This window comes from Odocoileus virginianus, chromosome 6, assembly GCF_023699985.2.
Source record: "Odocoileus virginianus isolate 20LAN1187 ecotype Illinois chromosome 6, Ovbor_1.2, whole genome shotgun sequence".
NCBI lineage: Eukaryota > Metazoa > Chordata > Mammalia > Artiodactyla > Cervidae > Odocoileus > Odocoileus virginianus.
In genome coordinates, this window is record NC_069679.1 from 9,950,861 (window position 1) to 9,972,674 (window position 21,814).

At 45.4% G+C, this 21,814-nt stretch overlaps 1 long non-coding RNA gene across 1 annotated transcript; it reads left to right on the forward strand.

The window, feature by feature from the left end:
- The first annotated feature begins 609 nt into the window (after nucleotides 1-609).
- LOC139035471 (uncharacterized) lies at nucleotides 610-4,254 on the forward strand. Its single transcript, XR_011488068.1, has 2 exons — nucleotides 610-1,078; nucleotides 2,127-4,254. It is a non-coding gene; the product is annotated as an uncharacterized lncRNA (long non-coding RNA).
- The last annotated feature ends 17,560 nt before the right edge of the window (nucleotides 4,255-21,814 follow it).

Genomic DNA, 21,814 nt, shown 5'->3' on the forward strand with positions numbered 1-21,814 from the left:
GAAGAAGCACATCCCAATGCCTAATGTTTTCTGAACTGTGAGATTATCAGAGAGGTAGTGAGCTTGCTGTGGCAGGAGATGGTCAAGCAGAGGTTATATAAGTCCCTTAAGGGAATGTGGAGCTGGGATCACATTGAAGGGGTATCAATGACTTCAGTGCCTAAAGAGCCCATGACTCCCCAGGACCCAAGACTCCTGCCTTTCTATCTGGGAGAGTGGAAGGAGGAGGAGCGGGAGGGGCTAGGGCTTCCATGATAGAAAAATCCTCCTGCCTAAAGAGGTCTCACTGTTGGCTGACAACCCAAGATTTTGTGGGATGTTTTCTGAAATGTAGGTCTGGGCCTTATAATTTAATTTTAGCTCTCAAAGGGGTGTCTAACTAGATGAAAGGCCATCACACTTAAGAGGATATTCCAGAACCTCCTTCTGGGGAAATGAGCCCAGGAAATGGTTGGGGAGTGTCCCAGACACTCAGCTGGAACTGATGGGGCAGATGAAAGCACAGGAAATAGTCTGTTGCCCAATTCTGGGTAGACGCCTGGACATCTCCAAGAACCAGAGTCTATGGACCTCAGTATTCAGGGGTTCGTGAAGGGTGGGGTCCACAGAAGTCTTCCAGTGGGTGAAGCAGATTTGACTGCCTCTCTCAGCCCTGCCTCTCACTAGCTGTTTCCCTGGGTAAGTCACATGGCATCTGAATGGGCTTTTGTATCAGCATCATGTGAGGATGACTCCTCCCTCTCGGGCTGTGAGCCCCGCCCCAAAGCAGGTAGATGATGTTCCTAACACAAAGCTGGGGGAGGAAGTGGTTTGAATCCCACATCTTGATTTACTGAGTGGGGTAGTCGCTCTTCGAAGTGTCTTCCTCAGCTTGGGGCCAGCCCAGACCGAATGTGGTTTCCTGTGTGTGTGCACGTGCGTGTGTGCGGGCAAGTGTGCGTGCGTCTTAGCTGCTCGCCCTTCATGGACCTGGGGTTCATGGCCACCTGAGGCGCCCAGGACTGCCTCTCAGACCTGCCCAACATGCCAAGACGTTTTGGGACCCAGATAGACACTCATAGACCTGGGCAAACACCTGGTGAGTGTTACCGTGGTGTGTCTCTTTTAAGGGTGAGAGTGGGAGGGGGGGTTTTACCCTTGGAAAAATTGTAGTGATGTAAGTCACAGAACATAAAACAAAATTCAGCGAGCAATAGAGCTCTCTTCGTTTTGATTTAGTCTCCTATGGATTCTTTTGTTTTAATTTTTAATTGGAGGATAATTGCTTTATAATATTGTGTTAGTTTCTGCTGTACATCAACATGAGACAGCCATGGGTATACATATGTCCCCTCCCTCCCACCTCCCTCCAGGTCTGAGCTCCCTGAATCACTCAGCAAATTCCCACTGGCTGTTTTGTATATGGTAATGTGTTTGTCTCAATGCTACTCTTCAATTCATCCCTCCCTCTCTTTCCTCCCATTTGTCCCACAGGTTCATAAATCTTTGATGCCTGACCTTACCTCTGTGTTAGAATCTGGTATAAGTCTGGATTTGGTTTAACACCAAATCAGCCAGTCAGTTACTTTAACTCTCTCTACGTCTCTCAGAGAGCACTTTCACTTCCAGACCATCTGCCCCCAGAAAGCTTTGAGAATCCCCGAGAGCCACAGCTCCAAAAGGATGATTATTCTTCAGAAGCTGGGAGGCTTGAGACCTAGCTGTTGTTCTCTCTGCAACCTGCCATTAACAACCCTCCTCAACTTGCTGGGTCTCAGTTTCCCATTTCTGCTTGGAGAGCAGCTGTGCCTACCTCATCCTACCTCATGGGTTGGTATGAGGCTCAAGGGGATGGAAGGGTTGTGAAATGTAATGTCAACCCATTCCAACTGATTCTTACATGAGTAAATTCCTTGATGACTTGGGTGCAGAGTCTGTGCAAGTGTCTTGGTAGGCTCTAGGAGCCAGAGGCAGCAGGACCTACCCTCTGCCACCATGAGCTCACAGGCTATTCTTATTTCTAGAAGTGGACCTCAAGTCTGTGAGCCTTTTGTACACAGGCATAGTGTCTGCTTGCCTGTGAATTTTTGGTAAGAGAGTTCTTAACATGCTTGCCTCTTCCCCTACCCCACACAATTGCTCTGCAGGAGAGAAGGAGGGGGCCAGCTAACACCCCCTTGTCCAGATGGCAGTGGGAGACAATGAAGCTCAGAGGAGTGAGTCACTCACCAGGACCGGATAGCAAGATGACAGCTGATGGGAGATCAGGGCTCCTGCCTGCCTGTTTTTAAAAATCATCTTACCAAGATTTAATGTACATGTACTTTTTAAAAAATATATACATATGTTCCTAACATGTGGGACATACAGTATAAAGATTTCATACTGGATCAATGATGCTCATTGAGAGAGAGAAAAAGGAGGACTTTGCCTTGCTTCAGCTACATTATTTGAAATACAAATATGCAGATTTTGTTACTGAGAAAAGTCTGAACTGTTTCTTTATCAGGAACTTCAGCTGAACCTAGACTTCTCCACACCTCAATTATAAAGAAAACACAACAATAACAAAACTCAGAAAAACTGGACTAAAACTTCCTTAGCTCCTGAGACAGGACTGTTTCACATCGTGTCAAGAGAGATGACGTCCGGCAGGAGATTGAATGGCTGTGTCTCACTTTCATAGGTCACCCACTTGCCAAGTTGTGATACTATTAAAGGGTGACTGGGAGGTGACCAAACTGTGGAGACTCAGAGGGTGTGTGCAGCAGGAACATCATACACGCAGATCACAGAGTTCATCGCTTTCCCAGGAATGAATTGCAAAGCAGAAAGATCAGGATGCTCAGAGCTTGAGTGCCCTGGGCAGTCGCTGTGTCACTGGCATGACTGGGCTGCCACTGGAATCTCATCACCTGCCAGGACTCAGGAGGAACTAGGGAGGACATCTTGGGTGGGATGGGGGGAGGCAGGGGGGGCCTTCCAAGCCTCTGTGGACAAAGCCTGGAGGGGCCAGCACTAGGGAGGACCTCTGTGTGGTCTGAGGCCTGTGCAAGGCCCTGCCCTTGCATAGGAAGAGATGATCCTCATTCCTGGCTTTCCCCAAAGACTGTCTCCTTGCGTTCTTCCACAGAGGTCATCAACTGGAGATCTACAGAGGTCATCAACTGGAGACCCGGGGGCCTTGTGTGGGCTGCAGACAGGGTTTATTTGATTGAATTGTTTTCAATAATTACAACAGCAGTCAGCATTGAAACACTGTTTTCAAATAAAAAATCTGGGCCTTTTCTGAGAACTTGGGACATCTGGCCACACAGGTGCCCAGCCCTGTGTGGCCACTATTTCCGGGGCCAGTTGAGTCCCTGCTGCCCTTTAGCATATGTCCCTGGATTCCCACCCAGCCAGCCTCCCTCATTTTCATCACCTGCCTGGCATGGCTCCTGGGACCCATTCCCCAAGTCTGTGTTTTATTGATGGTGAAGCCAGAGACCTGGCTTAAAAAATGTAGACGTGGAAACTCTGAGAGCCCTCCCCATCCCAGCCCGTTGAGCAGCTTCAGGTTTCTGTGGGCCAGAAACAGCTGGCCCAACAGAAGAGGAGGTGATGTTGGCCCTCACTCCGCCTCCACTGTGGAATGTGCCCCCTCCCCACCCCCAACAACCATTGCATTTTCCAGATTAAAGATTCCAGGCAGGCTGGGGCTCATTTCCCACTCAGTGTCTGGGACGTATTTTCTCCTTCAAGTCATTACAGGTTCGAGATCTCCAGCAATCCCGGGTCTTGAAGGCGGGGCTGTCTTCCCTGACAGCCCCGGGGTGCTCAGACACCAGGCTCCCTCTGTTGCCTTTCCATATGCCCCGTTCTAGCCTTTGGTCTGGGTGCAGCCTGTCAACATTAAATAAGCACTTCTTGTGGTTCGCTCATAACAATTCTTTAGATCTTGGGAGCCGGGCTGTGGAGCTCTGCATATGTATAGATCTCATTTTCACACAACAGGCTGCTTAGCAGATGGGGACCCAGACCAGCCTCCAACATTTAGCTCTGAGTTAAGACGTGGGAAACTAGGTGGCTTTTAACCAGCCCGTATTGCTGCCAGTGCTCAACCTTAGGGAATTTTCACAGGGAAAAGTAAAAAAAAAAAAAAAAAAAGACACAAAAAACCAACAACAACAAAACACACACACACACATAAAATCAACAAAACCACAGTTTTCCTTGCTCCCCCAAACCAGATGGCAGATGGTATGGAACCAATAAAACACAGATTCAAGCGTTTGTTTATTTAAGTTTGAAAGTAATATGGCTTTGTGGTCCCTTGCAAGGAAACACCAACCTTCCAACCAAAGAAATGACGGATTACAGTCCACGCTCAGGGTGGCAGCTGGAGGAGAGGTTTCTGGCAGGCTGTGGAAGGAGGGGCCAGAGACAACTAATGGCAGGACCCCAAGCCTCATGGCCCATTTGCCTTGTTGGGTGAAGGTCTAGGAAGTCTTCCTGAGCCCTGAGATGCTTGGTTTTTGTGGTCAGTCTTTGGTTGAGATTCAGTCCAAAAGGCAGCTAGCCATATGAGGAATGTTTCTGCGTCATTTCTGAAACAGCTGTGGGAGATGTCATTCTGGGCCACCAATGCAAAAGACCATGAGAAAAAGGCCCGAGTTCTTGAGTGAAGGCTCTCTTTCGTGACTCTGGGTTTGTGATATCAGTGGAGGGGAGCTTTGTGAGGCAGTGTGGTTCCCCTTTCACTTTGGCTTCCAAGAGACCCAGAGCTCAATTACATGCTCAGTTGAAATAACCTCATTATTAGAAATAACATCTACATTCATTGAAGATACTTTTGGTTATGAGTGGCAGAAATCCAACCTCAACTACTTTAAATAAAATGATAATTTATCAGGTCAAGTAAGTTGAGATGACTTCAGAGGGCTGAATTCGGGAGCTGGATTCAAGGATCCCTTTCAGATAGGCTTCTTCCACAAGGCAGCCCCAAACCATCCCAAACTTATATTCTATGAGCTTAGCAACCCTAGAAGAGAGAATCTTTTCCACCAGCTCTGGCAGCAAGGTCCTGTTGGAGATTCTGATTGGTCCTGCTTGGTGTGTATGCCCATTTTTGAACCATTCACAGTGGCCAGAGGCTTGAGGTACTCTCATTGGCCAAATCTGGACCAAGTGACACTCCTACAGGTGGGAAAAGGAGCCCCACCCTAAGCACATGTAATGTATTCTATAAGGAGATGTGGGGAACAGCTATGCAAGCAGATGTCTACTTCAGCCTGGGATTCCGGGATAGCTTTCTTTCCCTCTCCCCTAACTCAATGTATGTCGTTCTTTTAATGGTGTTAGTAAATGTATGTTTTATGTGGTTAGCAGTCCTAAAAGTTATTGAAAGGGGAATGAATGGATGAATGAACAAGTAGAAGACTGAGCACACTCTAAGCTATAGAGGTCCTTGGCAAACTTGAATTGCCATTCACTCAGAAAGCCAGAGCCAGAGGGAGCTGTGGAGCTCAAACTGTTTATACCACTTGGCCTGCAGATGAGATCAGAGACCCAGACAGAGGCTGCTTTGCCCGAAGCCTACTAGCAAACCATCTGCAAAGTCTGGAACCCAGAACCTGACTTCAGGCCCAGGGCTCTACCTGTTCCCTGTCTGACTGTGTGCTCTCGTTTTTCTAAGCCTCTCTCTCACTCTCCCTGGGCCTAGCCCCACTTTCACTCTCCAAGCCTTTGTTCTGAAGTCTTGCTATGAGTTGGCTGGCAAAAATTTCTTGCCAATGCATTGACTGATTAGAGGGAAACGGAATTTTCCCCAGATTACTTGGGATTTCCAGATCCCAAAGCATGCATCTTTAAGAGCCATCTATCAGTTTGTTAACTGCTGAGTAGCAGAGAAGATCAAAGGTAGTAACTTAAAACACAAACATTTATCATCTCACAGTTTTCGTGGGTCGGGAGACCAGGCATAGCTTAGCTAGGTCCTCTGGGTCAGACCCCACAGGTTCACAGCCAAGGTCTTGGCTGGATTGCATTCTCATTGGGAGGCTCAGCTGGGATGGATCCAATTCCAAGCTCACTCAGGTTGTGGCTGAATTCATTTCCTTGAGGCTGTATGACCAAGGACCTTGCTTTTTGCTGGCTGGGAGCTGGAGGCTTTCCTAGAGCTGCCCACCCTGTTCCTTGCTATGGGTCCTTCCAAAACATGGCTGCTAGCTTCATCAAACAGGCAAGGAGGATATCTCTTATTCTAGGATGCCAGCACAGAGTTTTCTATAAAGCAATGTCATCATGAAATTGGCAGCCCTTCACTCATGCTGGATAATGTAACCAAATCAAGGGGGTAACAGCACATCATCTTTATCCTGGCCTGTTGGTTCAGAGCAAGTCACGGGTTCTGCCAGGGATAGGGGTTATTAGGGTGACATTAAGGACTTCCCCCATAATTTCTCACACCAGGTGAATTATCCAGCGTGTACCTATCTCTATGTAACAGGAAGCCCCTGCTCCATGTTGGGCAGCATGCTGGTCTCTGTAAACAGCTTAGTGGGGATGATGAGCCTAGAGCACAAATGGACTTATAATAAGGTAAATGCCCAAGGCTGTGTGTCTGAAGGATCTGGGAGTCACAGAGATTTAGAATATCTCCTTTGTCTGGGAGGGCAGGGAGCTCAGACGGGCTTTCCAAAGGAGTTGGCACTGGCACTGCTTTGATGTACACATAGGAAATTGACAGGAAGAGGAAATGGTTGGCAGAAAAGGCCAAGATGTGGAGGCAAAGGGCAAGGGGCATTTAGGGAGCTACAAGTAATCCGGTAGGACTGATGTAAACACACTGGGATACTGAGGGCGAGGCCAAATCACTAAAGGACTTAGAGAAGACAGCTTCAGAAGTGTGTCTTCCTTCTGTGATCCACGGAGAGCCACCATGAGGCCACTGGAGGGAAGCTGGGGGCAATGGCATGATGAGCTTGGGGCTGCAGGGAAAGCAGGAGCCTGAGCAGAGAAGGGACTGTGAACAGGAGACAAGCCTGGCTTGTCTCTACTAAAATGGAGCCCCCTGCTCCCCGCCCTCCCCCACAAAAGCTCTGGGAAAGGCAAACCTTCTTCCAGCCGTGTCAGGCAGGCAGGCTGACAGAATGATGAGTTCTGAGACCTAGAAGCTGAACGAAAGAAGAAAAAAGTCCCAACAAGCCCCGTTTCAGCGCCCTTGACCTTGCAGTAGAGCTCTAAGTGCAAAATCTGTCATCTATTAATCTGTTAGAAGTTGACAAAAGGGACTTTGATCAGAGGTTGTTTTTTCCCCCCTTCTTAAGTTTCCTGATGACACATAATAGCCCATTTCAGCCGGGGGGCCGGAAGCACGGCCATCATTCTTTCGCTCACTTCAACCCCAGCAGCCTCCCCGCCCTGTGGCTTTCTCCCCGCCCCTATATTAATTGGCCTGTAAGTGGTTACATGTGTTCCTTTTTATGTGTCAGTTGGAGTCTGTTATTTGAACTTCACAGCTATTTGGGAACACAGGAGTGATGCTCCGGGCCCCAGTCTGGGCCAAGTCACATTTGCTCCCATCTCGGACCTTTGTCTTCTATCCCTGAGGCCTGGGGGCCTTCCACCCTCACCCCACCTCCCACCCCGTCTCACTCCTCTGGGTTAGGTCCCCTAACTTTGCAGTCCAGCTCTTGGAACCATGGAAGCTCACAGGCAGGAGAAACCTTCAGAGTCCCGTACCGTAGCTTCTGGTTTTAAAGGAGTTGAAAACTGGGTGGGATGGGGAGAGGGGCAGAGGATGTTTTTTAATGAAAATAACATTTGATGAGGCTCTATTATGTACAAGTTTCTTTTGTATTTTCTCATTTCATCTTCAAAATAACTCAGGGGGTTAGGATCACATGGCCATTTTTTTTCATATGGGGAAACTGAGTCTCTGGGAATCTAAGGAGAGAGGTCTCTAGCGACCATTTGCCCTGGATTGTATCCTGCCTCTGACACCAGCTGTGTGGTCTTTGGCCAGTGGGTTCTCTTCTCGGTGTCTCAGATCAACATCAACAATAGATCTAGTAATAGTACTTACTTCCAAGGGTTGTTGTGGGGATTAAATAGATTTCATGTTTTTAAGGGTTTACAACCATGCTTAGTAGACAAAAAGCACCTAATAAATGCCCGCTGCTGTTGTGCTGTTCTGTGAGGCAGGGTAGCACAGTGGTTTAGAACACTGATTCTGGAGTGAGACATCCTTGGTTTGAATCTCAGCTACCCCCAGCTCACTGTGTGAACTTGGGTGAGCTGCTTACTTTCTTAGCAACTGCTCCCCCATTTACAACTGAGTGTATTCCTAATGGTTGGGGTTTCCTCAATGAAATGTTTAGTTCCCCATGTGATTATCTGGTAGTGAATTTCACCAACTGACAAGCCCTATTCAACCCCACAAGAGGTTTTCATCTGATCTTAGTGACCTATTTTCAATACATTTTTTGGACTTCCAAAAATTATTTAATATCAGAGAGATAAGAAGATACTGCATATCCAAAGCCAAAATCAGAATGTAAAAAGAAACAGTGGAAGATCAAACTAAGAATTAAACAGACCTCTTGAAAATGAAAATTAACAGACCCCTAAAAAAGTTTTAAATAACACAATATTTGGAACATGAGGTGAACAGTGAGAAAGTAAAGCAAAAGAATAAATAGACTGAAAATAGGAAAGAGAAGAAAATTGTAGGATCCATCCAGGATAGTAAGGATCCAAATAGTAAGAGTCCCAAAAAGAGAAAAGAAAATGGATAAAACACAAAGGAGGCAATATTCAAGGAAATAATACAAAAATAAAATTCCCAGAACTGAAATCATGGGTCTCCTTGTCTGAATCCTCCTCATGCTCAATACAGCAAGTGACGAAAATACCCACATCAAAGCATATTATTGTGAAATTTTAGAAAACCAGGGTGAAAGGGAATATTGAAAACTTCCAGAAAGGAAAAAATGAAAACTAAAACGAGATATACATGAAGGATCAGGATATGGGATGACACTGGATTTCTCAACAACTGTCTTTGAAGGTGATTTACACCCTAGGATTCTATACCCAGCCAAACTATTAATCAAATGTGGGCTTTTCAGTAGAAGACTGCAAACCAGAAGCAAAAAAGCAATGTCTTCACAATTTTGAAATGTGATTTGCAACGTAGAGTTTGTACTCAACCAAACCACACTCCAGCAGAGGCTGTTAAGACATTTCTAAAAACGCAAATTCCCCCCAAATTTGCCATCCATTTCCCTATCCCACAATGCTACTGGAGGGGGTGTTTTGCTAAAATGAAGGAGTTCACTGAGAAAGAGGAAGATGTGGGTTCCATGAAATAGATGATCCAATGGTGGAGCAAGAGAAGGGATTCCTAAGATGAAGTGGAGAGATGCCAGGATTGCCACTGTGGCCCAGACATAGGGCTCCATCTCTTCCCCCTCACTTTACTGTGACTGGTGCCGTGCATCCTGACAGCTGACTGACCCTCACTCAAGGCCCATCTGGCTTCCCCAGTTACCCCTCCCCCCGATTGCAGCTCCTGGGCCAGCCTCCTCCTCCCTTTCCCCCGACAGGGCAATTGAGACTTGGAGCCCTCTGTGCCCCACAGGATTGAGGAAGACTCCGGTTCTGTCATCTGTGGTCTCAGTTTGAATGCCCCACCCCAGTTGTCTCATCTTCTAAACATAATAATAATAGCACCAATGTCACAAGATCATTGTGAGGATGAAATGAGTGAATGTTTGCCCAGCACATAGAATGGCATCTGACCTGTAGTCACATAGTATTGGTACTTGATAAATAGAACACATTATGTAGCGATGTGAAGGTAAACTTCTAGCAGGTTGGAAACACATCAGTTTAAACTTCAATCACAGCTGAGGTGCATTCACCAGCTCCCTCTTCTGCAAAGCCAGACTATTAATCCAGAGGCATCTCAACTTGTGATGCTGATACAAGTCTGACCACATCAGTTCCTGCTGAACATGCTTTAGTGGCTCCTCATTTCTCGGAGGAGGGAGTTGGAGTCCTCTCCCCAGTCAGCTGGGCTTGCTTTGCTGTCCTCTCCAGCATCACCTCGATCCAACCGTCGCTTCCTGCCCATCCTCCACACCAATGACTTCCTCCATTGAGCTCTTCAGGAACGATGTCCTCTTGTGTCTGGACCTTCAACCATGCTGCTCCTTCTGCCTGGACTTCTCTTCCTGCCACCATGCTTCTTTCCCTTAGCCAGTTTCTACTTGCTCCTTGAATCTCAGTCGGGTCATCATTTCTGCAAAGCAGCCTTACCTGGACGTGACACATTCTCATGGCCATGGATAGGTTCAGTTCTTGCACTCAGCATGACCTCTGCAATTCTGTGTGTCATTCACTCATTCAACACATGCTTGTGAAATGCTTACTATATGCCAAGCACTGTTCCTGGCCTTGATGATACAGCAAGAGGAGAATAGATAGAAACCCCTGCCATTGGTGGGGTGAGTGTGTTATCTCATGATTATTGGATGTCTTCACCTTACTAACCGTCAGCTCCATGGTTAATGCATGCCTGTCAAAAAACAGGCTTTAAATAAATATTTGACAAAGAAGTCACAGGATAGATGCAGCCTTCCCCGAGAGAGTGAAGACTGGACTGGGGCCACCACCCCCATCCTATTAAGCCTGTCAAGCCTCCTAGTAGGCAGGAAGGAAGCGGAGGTGCTGACAAGCAGTTTCTCAAACAGTATAGCGAGAGGATAAAAGAAGAAATGAGAAGCCCCACCCAGATGGAAGGTCACTGCGGTTTCCTAGGCCACGTCCCTCCCCCAGCTTCCCCTCTTCACCCGCTGTTCATCTGGTCTTGCTGGTGGCCAGGCCAGCCTTCCAGATGAGCTGGGGCTGAAGGGGTAGCCTGTTGAGGGGGGGTGGGGGGCTGGGGAGACGTTGGTGAATGGGTAACTGTGACTAATCCAGAGAAACAGTTTTGGCCCAGCGGTTCACCCCAGGCTTGTTTGTGTCTAATTTCCTGGGGGCAAGTGGGCCCCTTATTTTCACTTTGAGGTTTAGGGTTTCCCCTAGAGCTGGAGGAGTGGAGTGTGTGGAGATAGTCCAGGATGTTTTGCATAAGTGCGGAAAGTCTTGGAGTTGGAAGTTAAAGATGAAGTTGAAGTGAAGGGGTGAAGGTGAGCCAGATAGGGGGCACTCAGCTGAGCCTTCCTCTGAGGAGCTTGGCGTAAGCCTCATGCTCTCAATTGTCTCTTCCCAGGTCATTCTGCAATAGAAATTAACAGTAACACCAAAGGAGGCAGCAGGATTTGGCTTCCCCCGCATCCCGCCATGGGAAAGTTGGGGAGGAGAATAAGAATTAGGATGCACAGAGCCCTAAACAAGAGAGATTATTACGCTCCTTCTTTTGTACCCAAGCCAGGCATGGAGTGTGGCATGGAGTATGCCTTTCACAAATGCTTTATCAGTGAGCTAGGGGAACTGGGCATCTCAAAGCATGCCTCCCAGGTTTTGCGCCCAGCTCTCCCACTTCTGCCCCATAAACAATGGACTTTGTTTCTTCAGGAGTCCACTCTGAGCTGGGCTCCAGCACTGCAGCATAAAGGAGATCATCTCTGTGCCTTTGTCTTTGAGAAAGTCCCTTCATGTCCCTGATTCTCTTTTTACCTAGATGTAAGTTTTCTCTGCCCATCTCAGAGGGTCATGAGGCTCACACGGGACAGTGCTCTGCCCATGACAAAGGGCTGCAGCATATGTGGTTAAATAGCAGAATCTTCTTAAACAACTAACCACCTTGTCAGATTGCTGGAGGCTTTCCATGCCCCTCAGCAAGCACTGTGCCCCTACCCAGAACACACCAAACCCCTGAAGCTAGCAGGTTCTCTCCGATTTTCCCGGGCACATCTGTTCCCATCAGTGGGTTTGTGTGTGCTTATCAGGTGTTATTTGTGTTTGTTCTGTACCTGTTCCTATCACTTTAATTAAACAGCTCAATTATTATTCTATAATAAAATGAAATATGAGTGCATAAAAGTAGAGTTGTTTCTTCATGAGCTAAGTTGAGTGCTTGAAAGAGAATCAATGCATGTGACAGCTCAACAACTTTCTGGTGAATTAGTTGTAGGTGATATAACTTCAAAGGTTAGGGGGGGAGAAAACCCTGTAAAATTGAACTTTTGACATTCAGTTTTATGTTCTCATTCCACTTTAAGCAAAAGAGACTATAAAACATCAATGATACCTTGTGGGTGTGGTTTGTTTGTGAAAGATAACAAAGGGTTTAAATCAGAGAACCCAAAGGATTCCCTACTTTGTAGGACTGTTTAGGCCAAGTGACCCTCATAAAGCCAGCTTTCATCAGATTCAAGACAGCTTGTCCTGTACATTTAATGACTCTCCATGAGCTGAAAGCAGAGTGTCAAGGCTGACTGAAGCCACATCACTAGCCGCTCAGAGCCGAGAGAGGCTTCATGGTCAATGGGACCAGGCTCTTCCTGCGGTGGGCCTGTCCACCACAGCCTCACTGCCAAGTGGCTATCCGTGCTCTCCATGAATGTTCTCAGGGGCTCACCACCCCTCAGACCAGAGCCTGGCTCATTTTGAATTCTATTCTGGTAAGCATGCTTGACATCTTTTTCTCTCTTCTCTTGGCACTCCTTGAAGAGCTCTCCTTTGCCTACAAGTGAAAAAGCTCGATTACTCACATTGACTTAAGAAGAAAGCAGGTCCAGTAAGCAGCCAACACTCTAGTATGAATTAGTGTCAGAAAATTTCCAGGAATCATTTTCCCATCAGAAGCAGGGTCTTCTTATCCCTTCTGACTATTCTTCATTCCTTCCTGGGGTCTTTCCACCTCTCCAGCCCCTGTTGCTGAAAGACTGACCCTGTGTGCCATTTCTGCAGATTTCTGGCAAGATTCTGCCTGACTCCTGCTTCAGGTATGGAGGGGAAACTATTGTACTCTGGATCAAGACAGAGTCTAATCCTGGCCCTTTCTACCTCTGAGAACTGAGGCTATACACGCAACCTTTTCTGAAAGCTGTGGTTTTCTCATCTGTATAATGGGAAGTAAAACAGCTTATTATGATGGTTCTCTTATTTAACAGTTTTTTTTTCTAGTACCTACAGTATGCCACACACTGTGCGGTTAGGTGCTGAGAATACAGGACTGGGGAACCAGAGATCTACTGGAACCGCTATAGGAATGAAGCTTTGCTGGGTGATTGATGTGCTGAGATATGAGTTGGAAAACGTTTTCTGTATAGGGCCAGATAGTAAATATTTTAGGCTTTACTCTGCCCTTTTAGCACAAAAGCCAAGCAGCCATAAACAATACATAAACAAACGGAGGTGGATACATTCCAACAAAACTTCACAGAAACTGGCCATGGGCCAAATTTGACCTGCAGGCAGTAGTTGGCCTACTTCTGGGCTAACAAGTCAATACTTTTGGATGGGAGGCCAGTTTCAGATCATTCCAAAGACGGCGCCTTCCAACTTGTCTGCTTGTGGATTCAGCCTTGAATGTAGGGAGTTCTTCTGGAGGGCGTCCAAAGGCCTTTCTTTCCTTCCACAAAAGTTTCATGTCTTTTGCTCATATGGAGCTGGGTGGATTAGATCACAAGCTGGCTTAATTAGTTTTGCAAATGCTTCCCTAATGGGGAAGTGTGAATTCAATAGGATTCAGTAGTCCGTTTCAAGAGTTTCAACGGGCATGCCAGAGGCAACCAAGCCTGCGCTTCTGGCCTGGGAGGGCAAAGGCCCTTCTCTCGACACTTCGGTTTGTCTCTCTGAAAGTGGGAGTTGGACTAGTGGTCTCCCAGACTTGAACACTCACTGAAGGATGCAGGGTGCTTATTTAAAATACAGATTCCTAGGCCCCTACTTCAGCTCAACTATCTCAAATTCTGGAGATGGCTTGGGGGCTCTGGGCTGCTCCACATGTGTCCCAGAGGACTGTTGAGGGGATACCCTGAGGAGCAGAGAACTTGACTTCTGCTAGCTCTGACATTTGGAGAAAGCAACGGCAACCCACTCCAGTCCTCTTGCCTGGAAAATCCCATGGACGGAGGAGCCTGGTAGGCTGCCGTCCATGGGGTCACTAAGAGTCGGACACGACTGAGCGACTTCACTTTCACTTTTCACTTTCATGCGTTGGAGAAGGCAATGGCAACCCACTCCAGTGGTCTTGCCTGGAGAATCCCAGGGACGGGGGAGCCTGGTGGGCTGCCGTCTATGGGGTCGCACAGAGTCGGACCCGACGGAAGCGACCTAGCAGCAGCAGCAGCTCTGACATTCAGTGGATGTCAACAGAGTCGAGGGAGGCTGTTTGCCTTCTCTGGGCTGGGCTGGGCTGTGGTGGGACAGAGAATGGTGGCGGTGAGGATCGTTATCTTGTCTGCAAGGACGTGGCAGGATGTGGTTGACCTGAACTTCCTGTGAATGGGGGAACCAGAGAACACGGGGAGAGATTCACACCCGGGCAGGAGGCTCAGCCCACAGGCCTCGAGTGTGATCTGCAGGTCCTGGGAAATGAGAGCTTGGCCCTCTCTCCTCTGTCTGACCTTGGCAGGTCATCCCGCCTCTCAGAGCCTCAGACTTCTCAGATGTAAAACGGGGATGGCGAAGGGTCCTTGCAAGGACACCTTGAGGAATAGTAACATTTATAAAACCTCTGTCTCAATTAGTGGTAGAAAATTCTCTCTCAGTGGAATGAGTGTCCCCCTGAAATTATTCAAAGCCAAGGTGAGGAGCCTGCTTCAGGGGCCGAGTTTTACTGATGACCTACTCATGGGCCTCACTTTGTTTGACTGTAGAATGGGATGCTGACGCACTTGTGTTTCTCCACCCCCTTCCTCAGGAGTCTTGAAGGCTGGATGAGATTATTCCAGGATACTGCACAGGAAGTATCCTGGTGCAGTCAGGGGCTATAGCAAAAATGTTCATGACCTTCCTTTTTAGGCAGGGATGTGTCTGACTAAAAATGTCCTTTCTTTCCGTTTGTTCTTTTTTAGACAGAGGAAGTAAAACAACAGGGTCTCTAAAAGGCATCCTTGTCAAAATATAACCTTCTCCCTTTCATTTATTTCCCTCTGAGTTTATCAGTTGCTTGAGAAAGTCACTGGATACCAACTGTGTACCTAGTCTTGTACTAGGTATAGGAAGAAAGGGGTCTCTAACTATGAGAGACTCACCATCCTGTTTGGAAGATAACACATGTGCAATAGCACTTTCATCATAATCCTGACGATGCTGGAAATGATGGACAGAAGGAAGATGATGATGGTGCTGATCATCCTTCACATGTGTGAGCCATGGTACAGTCACAAAGCATATTTACTTCCATTATCTTATTTCATATTCAAAACTATCCAAAAAAACCAACTTCAGGGATGAACAAACTGAAGTAATAACTGTGAGATCAGATAAGAAGGAGGTAGCTGAATTGGATTCCACTTTCTTTCTTTTGGCTCCAAGAGTGTCATTGTTCCCAAGATACCATGACTTTCTTCAGGTTGCAACATAACATTGCAAAATTCACATCATTAGATGAAACTTGAGTAATTGCCACATGGGACGTGAATATGACAAGAGCTCACAGAGCAAGCAGGTCGTGAGATGGTGGGACCCTAGTGATCAGAAGAGGCTTAGAAGAGAAAGGAGCAATTGAGTGGGACCCAGGAGGATGCCCAGTATTGGATAAGTGAGCAGTGGAGATGGGAGATGGGGTGGCATTCTTAGCAAGAGGAAATGTGTAGGCAAGAAAAGAAAGGAGGAAGTTCAAGGTGTGTCAAGAAACAACAGACCCTCGTCTGACCAGAATCGGGGTACATACAGTAAATTCTGGAGTAGAGGAGAAGTTAGGGATAGTTTCTTCCAACTTCCCGGAGCATTTCCCTTCATTTTGCCGATAGGTGAGAGGTCCATTCATAGTCTCTCTGACATCACTGTCCCCCTTCAACCCCAAGTCCGTTTATAATCAAATCAAGGAGTAATCAAATCAAAGGATTGTCTGCAGTTTTAGCCCAAAGACAGAGCCTGCCACTTCCGACTTTTTTCTTTTAAAGATGTCAGAGCGCTGCTGAAACAGGAACAGCATTGAGGCAACAGGAGCTCTGACTCACAAAGAGCACACCAAAGGAGCGGCGGTGATAAGGGGCTGGCAGTCGTGCGTGTGAGCAGAGTTCTGGCACTCTGAGGCCTGGGGGCCCCTCTGGGCAGCCTTGTTTTGGAAAGAAGCATGTGGTTTTCAGAAACAGGGTGACTCACCACATAGGCAGGGTTTGGGGACAGAGATAGAGTCTTGGTCTGCTGGGACTGTCAGCCAGGAGCCCAGGCCTAGGGCTCTGGGTCGCTGCACATCTCAGGTCTCCAGTGAGCTGAGATTCATCTGTTCCTCCAGGTATTCAAGCATCCCTGCATCAGTGTAGGCATCTGTCCATCCATCTAACAAATACTATGAGCACACAGTTTGTGCAGGCCCTGTGCTAGGTGCAAAATGATATAGTGGTGACCAAGATACCCACAGTCCCTACCTTCATGAGGCTTACAGTATAGTGAGGGAGAGAAGAAACAGGTACATGGGTAAACGAATCACTACTGTGACGAATGCTAGGAAGGGAAATACAGAGTGTACTGAGAAGGCATGTCATAGGAGCGCTGACCTGTTCTGGGGAAGCCAGTCAATGAAAGCAAGGGCAGATGCCAGAAGATACGTTAGGCTAATACTATACAAACAGCCTGTTACTATCAGCTCTCCCACCATTAGGGACCTTAAGAGTGTAGAACTCACTCTTGTTTTTTCAAACTCTTTCTTTCCCCCCTTCCTCTTCCATCCTTCTCCTTGCCCCACTCTCTCTACACACACATACACACACACAGAACCAATGATCAGTTAATCGAACAGTCATATACTTCTGATCCTAATAGACTTGGGTTCAAATCCCATATTCTCAACTTCCTATCTCTCTGGTTTTGAATAGATTGCTTGCTTTCCGATTCCCAGTATCTTCCACTATTAAGTTGGGAAAATAATGGCCTTCAAGGGCTAGTTTAGAGTGCATAGGTTGAAAGAACTTCCATCAATTTTCTAGCCTAGAGTAGACTCTCAGCAAGTAAGCTTGGTCAGATTTTTAATCTACTATCACCTTTGTGCGTGCGTGTGTGCTAAGTCACTTCAGTTGTGTCCAACTCTTTGTGACCCTATAAGACTATAGCCTCCCAGTCTCCTCTGTCTGTGGGATTCTCTAGGCAAGAATACTGGAGTGGTTTGCCATGCCCTCCTCCAGGGGATCTTCCTGAATCAGGGATTGAACCTGCGTCTCCTGAAGCAACTGTATGCAAATCTCACAGTAGGTTTTTTCCTCCAGAGATGGCCAGGGCTCCAGTCCTTTTGTCTGAACTGGCTGGTGAAGTTCTAGAACATACCTATCTCTGAAGAAAGTCTGAATTTGATGATCTCTGAAGTTCCCTGTTGCCCCAGGCTTTTAAAAATTCTAGAAAGCCTTCATAAAAAAGCAAAACCCCAGGCCAGGAGCAATACACCCGGGTTCTCATCCTGATTCTGCCACTGATAGCCATGGTATCTCTCTTGCCTCTGTGAATTCTCGGTTTCCCCGTCTGTCCAATGATGGTGTTGGACTCAAGAATCCTTCCTGGTTGACAGTCTAAGATTTTGTGATTCTCCAGGAGGCAAGGTCCTGGCAGAGCTGGTGCCTGGTCCAATCATGGCATCAGTAGAGTTTTATTTCCCCCTTGTCCTTCCCCAACCATACCCTTTTTGCTGTCTGACTCCAGGTGCCAGTGCTCTCACCCGCCCAGGTTCCTCCAGAAGAGTGGAGAGCAGGGCCAGCCAATATCTCAACAGTGTGATCCATGGGCATTAATGTGCTTTCCTTTCCGTGAGGGATGTGTCTTTGGAGAGATAAACATGGGGAGGGTAATGCTTGCCTCTGTTAAGTCCATCAATAATATTGAACATCAGGGCTTGAGATGGGGAAATGTATGGCTTCATTTCATATTGCACCCAAGAGGGAGTTACTTATTCTATGCAGAGGTAGGGTACCAATCCTTAGGCTAGGCAGAGACAAGAGAGAGACCTGGGAGTCAGAGAAGGCAGAGCTCTAAGAGGTATCCCGCCTCGTGGAGCTTTTCCCAGTGGAGAGGGGAGTAGCATCAGCTGAGGTTGAGGCCTCTCTGTTTCATGGTCTGGCTTCCAGGAACCAGCAGCATGGACCAAGTCTAGCTGCATCTTGTCCTAGATGCCTTGTCAGCATGACTCAGTTTCCTTAATATTATATCTAAGTCCATTCAGATTTTCTATTTCCTTGTTATTCAGTCTTGGTAGATCATGCCAATTTTGTTGATCATTTTGAAGAACCAACTTTTGACTTTGTTAATTTTATCTATTGTTTTTCTCTTTATCTCTGCTTTAGTCTTCATTATTTCTTTTCTTCTGCTATCTTTGGGTTTAATTCTGTTTCTAGTTCCTTTAGTTGTAAAGTTAGGATATTGATATCTTTTCTTATTTTTAATGTTAAGTGTTTGTAGTTATAAATTTCTTCCCTAACACTCCTATAGCAAAAGGAGTGTTAGGGAAGAAATTTATAACTAGTTTCTAATTTCCCTTGTGACTTTTCCTTTGATCCATTGGTTGTTTAGGAGGATGTCATTTAATTTCCACAAATTTGTGAATTTTCCAGTTTTCCTTCTGTTATTTTTAACTTCACCTCATTTTAAAGATACTTTTTATAATGTCTATATTCGTGTCTATTGAGAAATCTGTGGTCTAACATATGATCTATAGTGGAAAATGTCCCATTTTCACTTGAAAAGAATATGTATTCTATTGTTGGCTAAACTGCACGTAAGATCTGGTGGGTTTATTATGTTATTCAAGTTCTGTTTCCTTACTTTTCTTCTGTCTGATAGTTTTACTCATTCTTGAGAGTGAAGTATTGATTGCTCCAATTATTATCATGGGACTGTTTATTTCTCCCTTCAATTTTGTCAATTTTTGCTTCACATATTTTGATGGCCTATTATTCAGTGAATAATTGTTATATCTTCTTGATATATTGAAACTTATTAATATAGCCACTCCCATTTTCTTCTGGTTTCTATTAGCATGATATATTTTTCTATACTTTTCACTTTTAACCCATTTGTATCTTTGGATATAAAGTAGTTTTTGTTTATTGTTGGGTCATGTTTTTAAAATCCATTCTGCCAGTTTCTGCATTTTCATTGTTGAGTTTAATCCATTTAATGATCTCACTAATAATGAGGCCTACTTCTGTCTTTTTGCTATTTTTATTCTATACTTCTTATAGCTTTTTGGTCCCCCATTTCTTTCATTACTATCTTGCCTTCTATTTAGTGGTTTTTTTTTTTTTTAATAGTGAAATGTTTTAATTCCCTTCTCATTTCCTTTTGCATACACCTATTTTTTGTGGTCCCTGCAGGGATTACATTAACATCCTCAATTTATAACATGCCACATTGAAATGATACCAGCATAACCTCAGTAACATAGAAGAACTCTGGCCCTTTATAACTCCATCACCACTCTTTCGGTTATTGACATTACAAAATTATATGTTTATACATTGTGTATCTAAAACCAAAGTAAAAGTTGTTTTTTAGTGTATTGTGTGTGTGTATGTTAGTCACTCACAGTCATGTCAGACTCTTTGTGACCCCCTGGACTGTGGCCTGCCAGACTCCTCTATCCACGGAATTCTCCAGGCAAGAATACTGGAGTGGGTAGCCATTTCCTTTCTCCAGGGGATCTTCCTGACCCAGGGATTGAACCCAGGGATTGAACCCAAGTCTCCTGCACTGCAGAGCTTTACTCTCTGAGCCACCAGGGAAGCCCCCCTCTTATTTAAGCACATTGGTCTCAAATTATATAGAAAGCATAATATGGAACTATGAACCAAAAGTTACAATAATATTAGCTTTTAGATTAATAATTTTAAAAGTTTTAGTCCCTTAAGTCATAGAGAAAACAAAAAGTGGTGTCAGAAACTTGTTACAGTAATACTAGCTTTTAAGTTTTTCCATATATTCATCTTTAGTGAGAGCTTTATTTCTTCATACAACTTAGAGATATCATCTAGTGCTGTTTTACTTCAACTTGCAGGACTCCCTTGAGCATTTCTTTCAGGGAACTTCTAGTAGAAACAGAATTCTCAGTTTTTGTTGATCTGGGAATGCTTTAATTTCTCCCTCAGTTTTGCTGGATGTAGAATTCTTGGTTGACAAGGCTTTGTTTTGTTTTCTTTTAGCACCTTGAATATGTCAGCACAATATCTCTGGTCTCCAAAGTCTCTGATAAGAAATCTAATAATCTTCTTGAGGATCCTTTGTGAGGAATCACTTCCATCTTACTGCTTTAAAATGCTCTTTGTCTTGCAATAGAATGATTACAATAATGTCTTTGTATGGGTCTCATTGAGTTCATCTTGCTTGGAGTTTATTAAGCTTCTTAAAATTATATTGATGTCTTTCATGTAGTTTAAGATTTTTTGGACCACTTTTTCTTCAAATAATCCCTGCCCCTTTCTCTCTTCTCGTTTTTGGGACTCTATAATGCATACGTTGGTGTGCTTGATGATGTCCCATAGATCCCTTGGGCTCTGCTCACTTTTATTTTTGTTCCATAGACTCAATAATTTCAATTACCCTCCTTTCAAGTTCATGGATTCTTTCTTCTACCTGCTCAAATATGTCTTTAAAAACTTCTAGTGAATTTTTCAATTCAGTTAATGTCTTTTCAGCTCTAGAATTTGTTTCTGGTCTCTTTATTTATATATCCATTTTGTTCATGCATTGTCTTCTGGACTTTCTCCGTGTCTTCCTTCGGTTCTTTGAGCATCTTTGATACAGTTGTTTTAAAGTCTTTGTCTAGTAAGCCTGTCTTTTGGGCCCAGTGACATTTTCTGTTGGCTTATTTTTTCCTTTCAATGAGCCATACTCTTGTTTCTTTGCATGTCTTATGATTTTGGGGTTGAAAACTGGACATTTAATCTAATAATGTAGTAACTGAGAATCAGATCCCCCCATTAAGGTCTACTGTTTATTTTTTGTTATTGTTTCTGTTGTTATAGGCTATCTCTGTACTAAGTGTTAGTCTGAGGTATGAATTTCAGGTCTTCTCAGGTCTTTTATGAACCTATGCCTTTGCCTGGGTCTGTTCAGTGACTTTCTACGTTCCCCTGTAAATACAATGCTTTTGAACGTCCTGGTCTTTAATGTCTGGTTACCAAAAAACAAAGAGAGCGAGCGAGCAGAAGGCATTGGTCCCTGTAAATCCCCTAGATGTTGCTTCAGCTGGAGGCAGAGAGACTCGCAGCAACGGCAGGGGATGCAACAAGAATGGCAGCCCGCCTCTGTGTTTGCACCTCTATGAGCAGAGGCAGCGATCAGTTCAGATCCATGGCACATGAATCTTTTGTTCGTCTGGGACGGTCTTAAATTCTCCCTCAGTTTTGAAGGACAGCTTTGCAGAATAGGGCTCTTGACTGGGGACAGGGTCCTTATTGTCTTCACACAAACTGTGTGCAAGCTACTCCTGGTACCTGTGTATAGCTGCTTGCCAGGGGGGTTTGGGTGGGGATAGATAGGTAGCCACTGCTGAGCTAAGAGCTGAAATTGCTCAAGATTAACTGCGTTTTACCATCAGACCCTTCTCCTGGAACTTGCAAGCTTTCAAAAACCTCCAGAGCTACAAAATATTTACATTATACACTTTCTGCAACTGTTGTCTAAATGGGAAGATAGATTCCTGGTATTTCCTACTCTTCCATTTCCCAGAATCCTCTTTGTAGCATAT